The following is a 10,065-nucleotide window of genomic DNA, read 5'->3' as shown; positions in this document are numbered from 1 at the left end:
CTGAAATCTTATTGCTAAAATTTTGCACTGCCAGGCAGTACACTAGAAAAAAAAAAGAAACTGAGAAAGTGTTAATTTTTAAGCAAGTTTGACAAAGATTGAGTTTCATATGACAAATATTGTCAGCAAGACAGGATTCTGTCAGTGGAAGAAGTTTAAACATTAACAATTTCTGTCAGGCTGTTGACACAATCATGGCAGACATTTCCCAAGATGCCGAGATGACTGCTGGCATTTGTCAACAATCCTGTCATAGTGACAGCAATAAGACCATGTCTGGAAATGTGACAGTTTTGGCTTTGCACTCCCCTGAGCAATAGCCCAGGTGTTCAGAGAAAGTGTGGGAAAACCCATATTTCTGCATTGTCATTCGAACACAGAAAACACAGGAGGAAAATGAGCTGTCACTCCAATTCCCATGATGCCTTGCTGCTTAGCATAACTCTACAGTGCGGCCCTGGGTCCACTGGTCCATACTCTGACAGATAATTAAGAAAGCAGCAGCTTTTTCTAGACGGCTCTTCCTCATGATTTGCATTTTAGCCAGAGGCGACCAGTTATAAAAAAAACATGATGGAAAGATGGTAAGAAGCCAATTAGATGGATGGATGGCTGACTGACAGCTCTCTGGTATTACGACTCCAGATTTCAGTCTACATAGCCTGGCAGTTTTCTACAAGAACCAACTTTTTTGCAGGTTGGTAAAGCTGTTAAATGTGGGACTATATATATAGTGCTATAAAATTTTTGCAAAGTTGTACATTTTCCTTAAATAAGCATGTATTCTTTTCAATCAGGGTTTGCATTAAACAAGTTTTCACAATTTAATCACAACTTGCATCCCTAAATTTAGCAATATTAAAATTCTAGACAACTTGTAGGCATATTAGCTGTGCCAGGAGAGAAGTGATTAAAAAGCTGAGAACCACATTGAGCCAGCAGAGAAAAAGTGAACTAATAATTAGAATGTCTGTGCAAATATGTCTTTGGAACTTTAAAATGTACCTTGTTTGGTTTTAAGCAACTAAAAGCATAAACTCTAAACTTCCTTTCCATCTTTAGAGTCGACATACATATATTTGTTTATTATCCTTTTCAAGGTCTAATATATGCTTATGTATCTGTTACTTCAGCTAATTTTGAAATAAAAATAAATAAATAAACTGTTAGTCTAAAGCTTCCAGTTTGGCCGTGATATTCAATAGCTTCTAGCCAATAGGAGTCAACTCTTCATAATATTGTCCAATTTGGAAACTTAACCAATGTTTCTTGTGTGCTGTGTGTGTACACACACACACATACACGCATACATATAAGCTTTAAAAAATTTGCTGTTACAGTGACACATCTCCATCTGTAGTTTGAAATGAGAGAATTTTCTTTCAAATTGTAATTATATCTTAGATTTGCTTCAGATTTTGAGATACTAGAGGAAGGCAATTATTTCATAATAAATTGTGATGTTAGAAAGGAACATTAACTCAAGCCAGAATTGCAAAATGTGTTTTTGAACCATTGATAATGGATCTTCTACAAACTGAAGATGAATATTAAACCAATTGGTGTCCGTATGCGTGTGTGGTGGGGCTGGGTGGGGGTTCTCTGATGCTTTTAGTTGTTTACAACCAATGTACATTTCAAAGTTTCACATATATCATTCAACCTACATTTTATGTTAAAAGCCACAACACATACAAAACATGCCTGAGAATAGCTTATCATGTAAATTAACCCATTCTTTTATTTTTCAAGTGTACTGACATTTATCTTTTTCCTTTTACTTTATATCACGTCATTGAAATAAAATACACTTAGTATGCTTACAGCCACTCTAAAGTATGTTCTCCCCATACATAACTGGAGAGTTTAAGCAGAAGTTCAAGGGGTAATAAATAATACATCCATAAACTACATCCCAAATTAGAAAGAAGTAAATGTATCTAGAAACATTGAGATTTTTTTCCTACAGGTATAGTATACTCCCAGTGGAAATACAATTCTTCTAGAGGAATTTTAATATTTTTTTAAAGAAATAAGTCTCTTCACAATAACTGAAGTCTTATATAATCAAAAGTCTTTTACTATTCATTTAGTTCCCTACTAATTTGCTCTTTTAAAGGGAAAAATGTTGGATATAAAGTGTTCCACCAGACTAATTCTTCAAATAACAGATTAAAAGCTTTGAAACACTTGCTTATTTGGCTGGATATTCAAGCTGAGGTTCTGGCAGTGACTTTTTTCCCCATGTCTTCTGTTTATACAAGCCTCTCATACTTTTTGTTGAAATGTATTTCACTTTTGAATTCTCTTACTTATGTCACAATGTCAATGCACTGGGCTTTCTTAAGCTGTAGGAGAAATTATGTGTCTTTTTAAAAAGAATTAAAATTGAAAATTGAGGAAGGAGCTATTTTAGACAAGATTTTAAAATAATAACTCCTGTTAATTTTCAAAGAAATTTTTTCTAATCTATGTATTAGGAGAGAATTTATGTTTAAGAGGAAATCTGAAGTGCACTATTTATTAAATTGAAATGAGTTCTGAAAATACTAATTTTAAAAGCATATCTATTGTATCAAAGTTGGGTAGAAAGATATTTCTAAATTAAAAAATAAAGTGTGTTATCAAAACAAAATGAGATCTAACCATGAGACATGTAAGGTTGTACCTGGACAATGCAGTAAAACTCACTGGAGCTTATTGTTGCCATTGTGTTCATATTAAACTCATTTATAATTTCAATGGGCAGAATTTGAACATAAACAGCAAAGATAAGATACAGGCAAGTTTCTTAAAAATTGTTTTTCTCAGTGTATCTACATTTCAGATTCACTGCTTGGTTATAGATTTCTTTGTCAGATGGAAAATAGAATGTGTTGATAGCATATAAGAATGGTAGGTCTGTCTCTCAGGTGGCTATATACAAATAATAATTTTGCGACACATTTTAGCAATTTTCTATTCAGCACATTTTATATCAACTGGAAAGTTGAGGGAAAATAAACTTGGATAAAAACCACTTGATATGTGAAAAGTAAAGTTATTTCCCTATTTTGCAGACGGCTTATAGAAATATAGCCTCATTGATCTCTTTGTAATAAATCTTTATAATCCTACACAAAGCTGGATTTCTTTGTTGTCTAATATTTATAGGCACTTTCTTTAAGTAAAATAACCATTGACCTTGAACATCTTTTAAACCATGATGTCAAGGAATAATGCTGGTGATGTATTATTCTTTGGCACATCATACACTTTTCTAACTTCCTAAACACCCAAATGAACTTGCAAAGCACCCCTCACAACATGCTGGTAAAATAATTACTTGCTTTCCTTATTGGGTTTGGAGCACTTTCCAGAAGCCAAGGTAGTATATAAAATCTACTCATCTACCCTGATTTAGAATGAAGTCTGGCAGATCATTTATGTGCAATATTTTTAGAAAGAGAAAGAGAAAGAAAAGAAGCATGTGCTCAAGGGGAAGAGTTAGTGAGAAAAAGAAATAAGCAATAACTCTGTTGTACCATGTTCATAAATTGTTCAGAATTCCATTAAAATAAATGGTCAGAAATACATGTCAGTCCACTAGTACCAAAGCTTGGATCCAAAAACCAGAGCGTTCTTAAAAACTAGAGAGGACATAGTTTCCAAAAGTAAAAAAGCATCTATTCTATAAAGGAATACACATTGCCTTTCATAGGATAACTGTGCTGTGTCTGTAGGCAAAGATGGTGTAATATTGGCAAACTCATACCAATCAACCCAGTTTTGTCTATCACTTGAAACATCTTTGAGAGATAAACATTACAATCTTCATTTTACATATATGACAATTTAGAAGTTCAGTAACCTGTTAAATTTAATATCTAGTATGTGGTAAGATAAGATTTGAATTAAGATCTTTATGATTTCAAAGCTTCTGCTCTTTCCACTGGGCCAGATTCTTAAAAAAAAAATAATAATGATTATTAGAACATAACAACAGGTTCTAACTTCAATGCAAGCACCTCTGGATAAAAACCTATTAACAAAAAATCAGTGGTGTTACGTACTTTTATATATGGATACAAATGTTATTTCTTTTAACTGTTAATTCCCATGTCATCAATTCACAGCAGAAATTTTCTGATAAGTGTAAAGGCCCAAGTTACCAGAGAGGGAAAAAAAAGGAACACAAATTCTGTTCATAAGCCAAATTTAGGGGAGGCATAAGAGAATAGATAGAATCGTTACCCTTTTGGACCCTGAAAATTTGTTGAAAAAGGACACAAATAACTTTCATATAATACTTGTGACCCAAAGTATAATGTTCAATTATTGCCCTGGAAAAATTAAGAAGAGACTTCATTTGTCATAGACGATGTCAAGTGATTACACAGTTAGACCGACCAAGATAAGAAAGAGATCACTTAAGGTAAGAGGAACAGCACGAATTTGGATATGAAAGAAAGATGGTGCCAAATTATCACATCTATCTAGAGCACAGGGTGAAGGCTGCAAGAAAGAGACTTGGGGAGGGATGAGCATGTTGGGAAATAAGCTTGGAAAACCAGGCTAGAAAACAAATCAAGGACGTTTCCATGCTAGGCTAAGAAGCTTACACTTTCTTCTGTAGGTCATCCATGAGTCTGGCTGTGATAGGATCAGATTTGTGAATTAGGATAACTCTAGTAGCAAAATGGAGCAGTGTTGGAGTGTGAAAAGTTTTGCTGCAGACAGACTAGCTTCGGGACAGCTGCAGTGACAGAGAAGGATTGATGAGTAACTGAGCTATGACTGAGACAGTGGATTATAGAAATAAGGTTTGGTCATGGCCAGTCTTGGTTGTTAGTGTATCAAAACCCTCCCTTTTTTTTCTTCTAGTCTTCTAACAAGGATGACAACATTACTTTTACTGAATTCAGGTCCTAAATCAACTGGTAAATACCCAGTCTGATGGTTAAGTATAGTTCTCTGTTACCAAGGAAAAGCTGCAGCGTAAGAGGGAAATTTTTGAGTGTTTTTTTCTCTTTGGGAAAAAAATCTGTTTTATTAATATTAATTTTTCTATTTTTATTTTTTCAACAGAAGGTCATACATATGCTATTTCAGAGTCCACAGCTAGCCCCTCACTACTCAAATTGTGGGTGTTATTGCCAGACTGTGGAGATGCAAAGGAATTGACTTAAGAAACAAGGAGATTATTCATGCCTCTGCACACACTGTTGTCTCTGGGAACTCTTAATCAATGCAGGGTGAGAGCCAGTTAGCAGGACTGAGGTTAGGACATGCGAGCTGTTCGCTGGAAGATGCAGGAGTTAAAATGTGATCATTATTCCAATTGGAATATAAAATAAAGAGCACAATCATGAAGAAAGAGCAGGAGAATAATAGAAAAAAAAATGTACCTATTGAATCACTTCCTATGTTGTGTCTGGTCCTAGAAATGTCAGGGACATTATAATTTGCTTTGACGGGAGGGAATTGTTTGGGGGATTTGTACTCCATCTCTATTTTGTCCCTGTAGATTTGCCAAAATACAAATCCTCAAATGCTGAGAATGGCTATTAAATATACCTTGATATATAGATTAACTCCTGTTGTGGAAAACAGCACAAAAACAAAAAAAATCTATGTGTGAACCAAAAAAATAAATTCTATTGCAATTAATAGTCTATTTATTGCAAAGAAAATAGCTGACAGACCAAAATTCCAGTTAGGAACACTGGAATGTAGGAGCTCATTATGGATATAACAGTGATGCTACATGCCTAAATATTTAAAAAAAAAATTTCCTTATGTTTAAAAGTATGATTTCTGGACTGATTTTTTTGTTACTGTTGTTTTCCACTACTAGAAAGTCAATGGAACATGGCCTTAATGTTCAGTAACTTCCTATCAGCAATTATTAGAAAGGATAACATTTCACAGAAATTCAAATAAACTTTGGAGAATTCTTTTCAGAATACCCTTACAAAATACGTCCACCTCCCATCCCTCCCCTGGATACATGGATTCCCCTCATGGCTTTAGCTCCTTTTCACTTCAGGAGTTGTGGGGCAGAACAGATAAAACCCAGACCACCATGAGCATGCTGTGCTTCAGGGGACAACTTCTAAACCACCTTTATTCAGAGCAGCCCCCTTAGCCATTGTTTGTACTCAGTATCCAATGACCCTCTGTCTTTCTGCTCTTCTCACAAGAGATAAAGAAATTTTCCAGAGATTGTAGGGGAAGATAGGGTGCCATATAATACTTCAGCATCAGGGAAATTTAAAGCTGGGAAATACTACTAGTATCACGAATCCCTCCCTTCTGTTCACTTCTTTATATCTTCCTCTCCTTCTCTCCTTTATTGTTATCTTCCTTCAAATTTGAATCTTAATTTAAATACAGAAATATTAAAGAATACTTATACTGATGGAAGTTGATCAATAAAAGGTAAAAATCTTTTCTTTTCTACTAAGAACCAACAATATAATTTTGTATCTTTAAATCAAAGTGAAATTACGAGTTTTGTTTAATTTTTCAAAGTGAATAAACTACATATGAAAAGCATGGACAGCAAAAGGAGTGTGAAATATTTCATTCCTTTTGTGCAATGCTTTAATTTGCATTTCCCAAATATATATGATGTCTCTGGGTGATTAATTCACTTTAAATTGTTGGTGGTTTTTGAAATTACTTTCAGGTGACTCTGCAATATTAACTGGTATATATTCTTTGGTGTTTTATACAAGAGACCTTGAACTTGTTTTCATGATACCTGCACATAGCCATTTCTGTTCAGGACAGCTAAAATATCTTTTTTTTTTTTTTTCAAAAATCATTTCATTTTCCTTACCATGAGTATAGTACAATATTGCAGTATTTATCAAAGCTGAAAAATAACTTTACACATTTTGTAAGTACAGTTGATTCCCACAGATATTCAATTTAACACGTTATCTTAAATATATACAAACATAAAACTAGGATGAATTCTTTATGGTCAAGGATATTAATACAACTCTAAAAACCCAACAAATTTCTATATTAAATGCAAACAAATTTACAAATAAAAAATTAGAAATAAGATAATTTATTTCACATCATCAACTAAGTCATTTTCCTGTGAATAAATTACTAATAACACATGAATATAATACAGATATCACATAAGATTATACATTGAATGCTATGTGATGATGCAATCCCCACGCTACTTTTTCTGCTGCAATTACTTTTAAAAAATTAGATCTTATTTTGTGCTTTTACATCACTTTCATTTGTCATAAATGTATCCTTTGCTTTTTAATCATCCTTCTATCCTGTCCTTTTCTCATTAGCACAGGGTCATAAATTAAAAAGTACTCTTTTCCCCTTTGTGATCATAAACATAAATGCAAATACAGACACTGAAATCTCAAGGTAGTATCTGAATCATGAAGAAGCCATTGAAATGATCCTAAATATGCTTTTATAAACATTTTTGAGATTATCAATAAAAACACAAATATGAAAATTTATATAGATTACTTATAGTACCTAAAACACATCTATTGAAACTCTGGGAAGTTAACTTTTGTTTGAGAAGTGCTAAAATAGGTTGGGTGGGCTGATAGCAGAAGAGCAGCTATGAAATTCAATAGTATTTTAATATTCATATTTTTCCTCAAAATGCTTATGAGTAAAACAATCATTTAATAACCAATAAAACACAAAATCAGACACTTAAGCAAAAGGTTAATTTAGGAACAAAATATTGAACAATAAAACTCATGAATTTCATGAGATCTTTGTAATTCCGCTAGTGAGAGAATGGATTTTCCAGTTTTATGTCAACTTTAATGAAAAGTCAATGACCTTTAAATAATTCGTTAGAATGATTTTATGCACTCAATTATTGCTCTCAAAGAACAAGAAAAAATGCATTCGATAACAATAGAAGGTATTTATTGATAAATACAAACTTTTAGTATGTTCAGAGGAAATATGGGTTCAATTGGATTTCCTAAACCTTTTTCATGAATATCTCAGAACAGGATAATAAGAATTCATCCTTTATATGAGCACCTGAGCAGAGCCACCTCCAGCACAAGGTGAGCTTCCATTGAGTTATCCATTGAATACTATGGACTAATGTGAGTTCACAGTGCTCTCCTAAACACAGCATATCCCCATTCTGACCACACAGGTCTCCTTGCTGTTCCTGCCTCAAGGCCTTTGCACTAGTTTTTCCTTTTTTCCGAGATGCTCTTCATCTAAATATACACATAGCTCACCTCTTACTCGTCAATTTTCAGCTCTTCAGAGCACCTTCTTGAACTCTCTTTATGAAATACTACTTCATCTATCATTTGTTCTCTTCTTCCGTTAGAGTGTGAAGGTATCGTAAGGAAATCAACAGTTTCTCTCCAAAGAGCTAAGTGTCTATTAACTTCTTAAATATGTAAAGTCAATATCATGGTAGTACTGTACATCAACAATATAGAGGCATCTTTTGGTACTTTGAAAACTTAGGCAAAGAGTATCTTGTGGAGGTCTGGAACAGATTTTCTGAGTGATGTAATGTTTGGTATTCATCCTAAGGAAAGACTCATAGTCAGAGGACTAAAAGTAAACTGGGTTTCAGAGTCAGAGGGAATACTGTCAGCAAAGCAACATATATGTGATACAACACGAGGAAACTGTAGAGTGTAAAGCACAAAACTGGAAGTAGGGAATGCTGGGAAATGACACATTGATATGTTTTAAGAGAAGTTTGTAGGTTCTCTTTCTTTCGTGATTTTTCTTTGATGATTTTGCAAAAGGGTTTTTCACAGGAGCCATTTTCAGATTGCCATATGACCTTCATCTCCCCAGAATTAGCTAAGAACAGCTGACTCAATAGGGAGCAAATGACACCAGGGAGCCATTCATTTGAATTTTCAGTGGCCAGTTAGATTCTCATTCTCAGTGACTCAAACTAAGAAATCTAGACAGCGGTGAAAAATGATTTTGTGACAGGTTTTGAATGGAGGCGAGGTTAAGCCAAAACTATATGCAAGCCATCATCTTGGAGGGCAGAAATTATGAGCAAAAAATAGGAATGAGAAGCAGGCAGAAGGAGATAGTTACAAGTATGAGGCAATGCTGAGAGGAAAAAAGAGAGAATAGGAAACTTCAGTTCCCAATATCCAATTTCCCAATTCTAATCTCCTTAGTTCTAGCTAAACTTTGCTTCTTGGACATGGACATTAGTTTGACTAAAGTTATCCTTTGCAAAGGATGTTTATATGGTAGTTCTTTTGTCACAGTTTTTATTGGACCCAAAGATAATAAGTGTTACCCATCTCCACAATCCAAAGCTAGGGGCAAGGCCCTGGATTTCAGAAAGGGATTTTAAAAAAACTGTTTGAAATTGAAGACAGGATTTGTTTTTTCTGAGAGAGAATACGAAAAGTGCTGGAGGGTGTATGTCTCCGTGGAGGTGGGGAAGGTGTACCTCTCCCACCCCTATACCTCAAATCTACTGAAAAAAGCTTTAAGGGGCTTTGTAGAACACCTTGATCTATGTCCTTTTGGAGTCTCTTGAACATAGCCACCTTGTGTTAAAGTCATGTCTGAAATTTCTACAGATGCTCTCGGTTGGTGAATGAAGAGGGCTCAACTGACTCTTCTCATGGTCTCTCAGAACCCAGAGGTAAAATCTTTCCCAAAGGTGTAGACTGGGATCATTTAAAGAGAGATCCAGTTTCCTGCCTGAAGAAAGTGGCAAGGATACCCAGGGAGTAAAAAAGAAATCCGAAGCAGGTAGCTGAGGGTCCTTAGCAGTTGTCAGAAAATTCTTGCCAGTGGATCTCTGAGGATCTGACAAAAGGGACCCAAGAAATAATTAATCAACTCTTAACACTTTCCATGGTCAGATAGAAGCATCTGGGTCAGTCAGTAAGGCCTTTCCTGCCTTTATCTCCTCTGTCTCGGCTTAACTAGGGCCAACAGCTACCAGGGAGCAGGCACAGAGTAAAGACAGCAGGCAAATAACTTGTCTACCCCAACATGATCTCAGGGCCTAAACTGGATGAAAGAAGTTCAAAGTTTTGCCTTTTACTCAGGACTGAACAT

This window comes from Choloepus didactylus, chromosome 7 (genome assembly GCF_015220235.1).
Source record: "Choloepus didactylus isolate mChoDid1 chromosome 7, mChoDid1.pri, whole genome shotgun sequence".
NCBI classification, from domain to species: Eukaryota; Metazoa; Chordata; class Mammalia; order Pilosa; family Megalonychidae; genus Choloepus; species Choloepus didactylus.
This window is presented reverse-complemented; position numbering follows the sequence as displayed.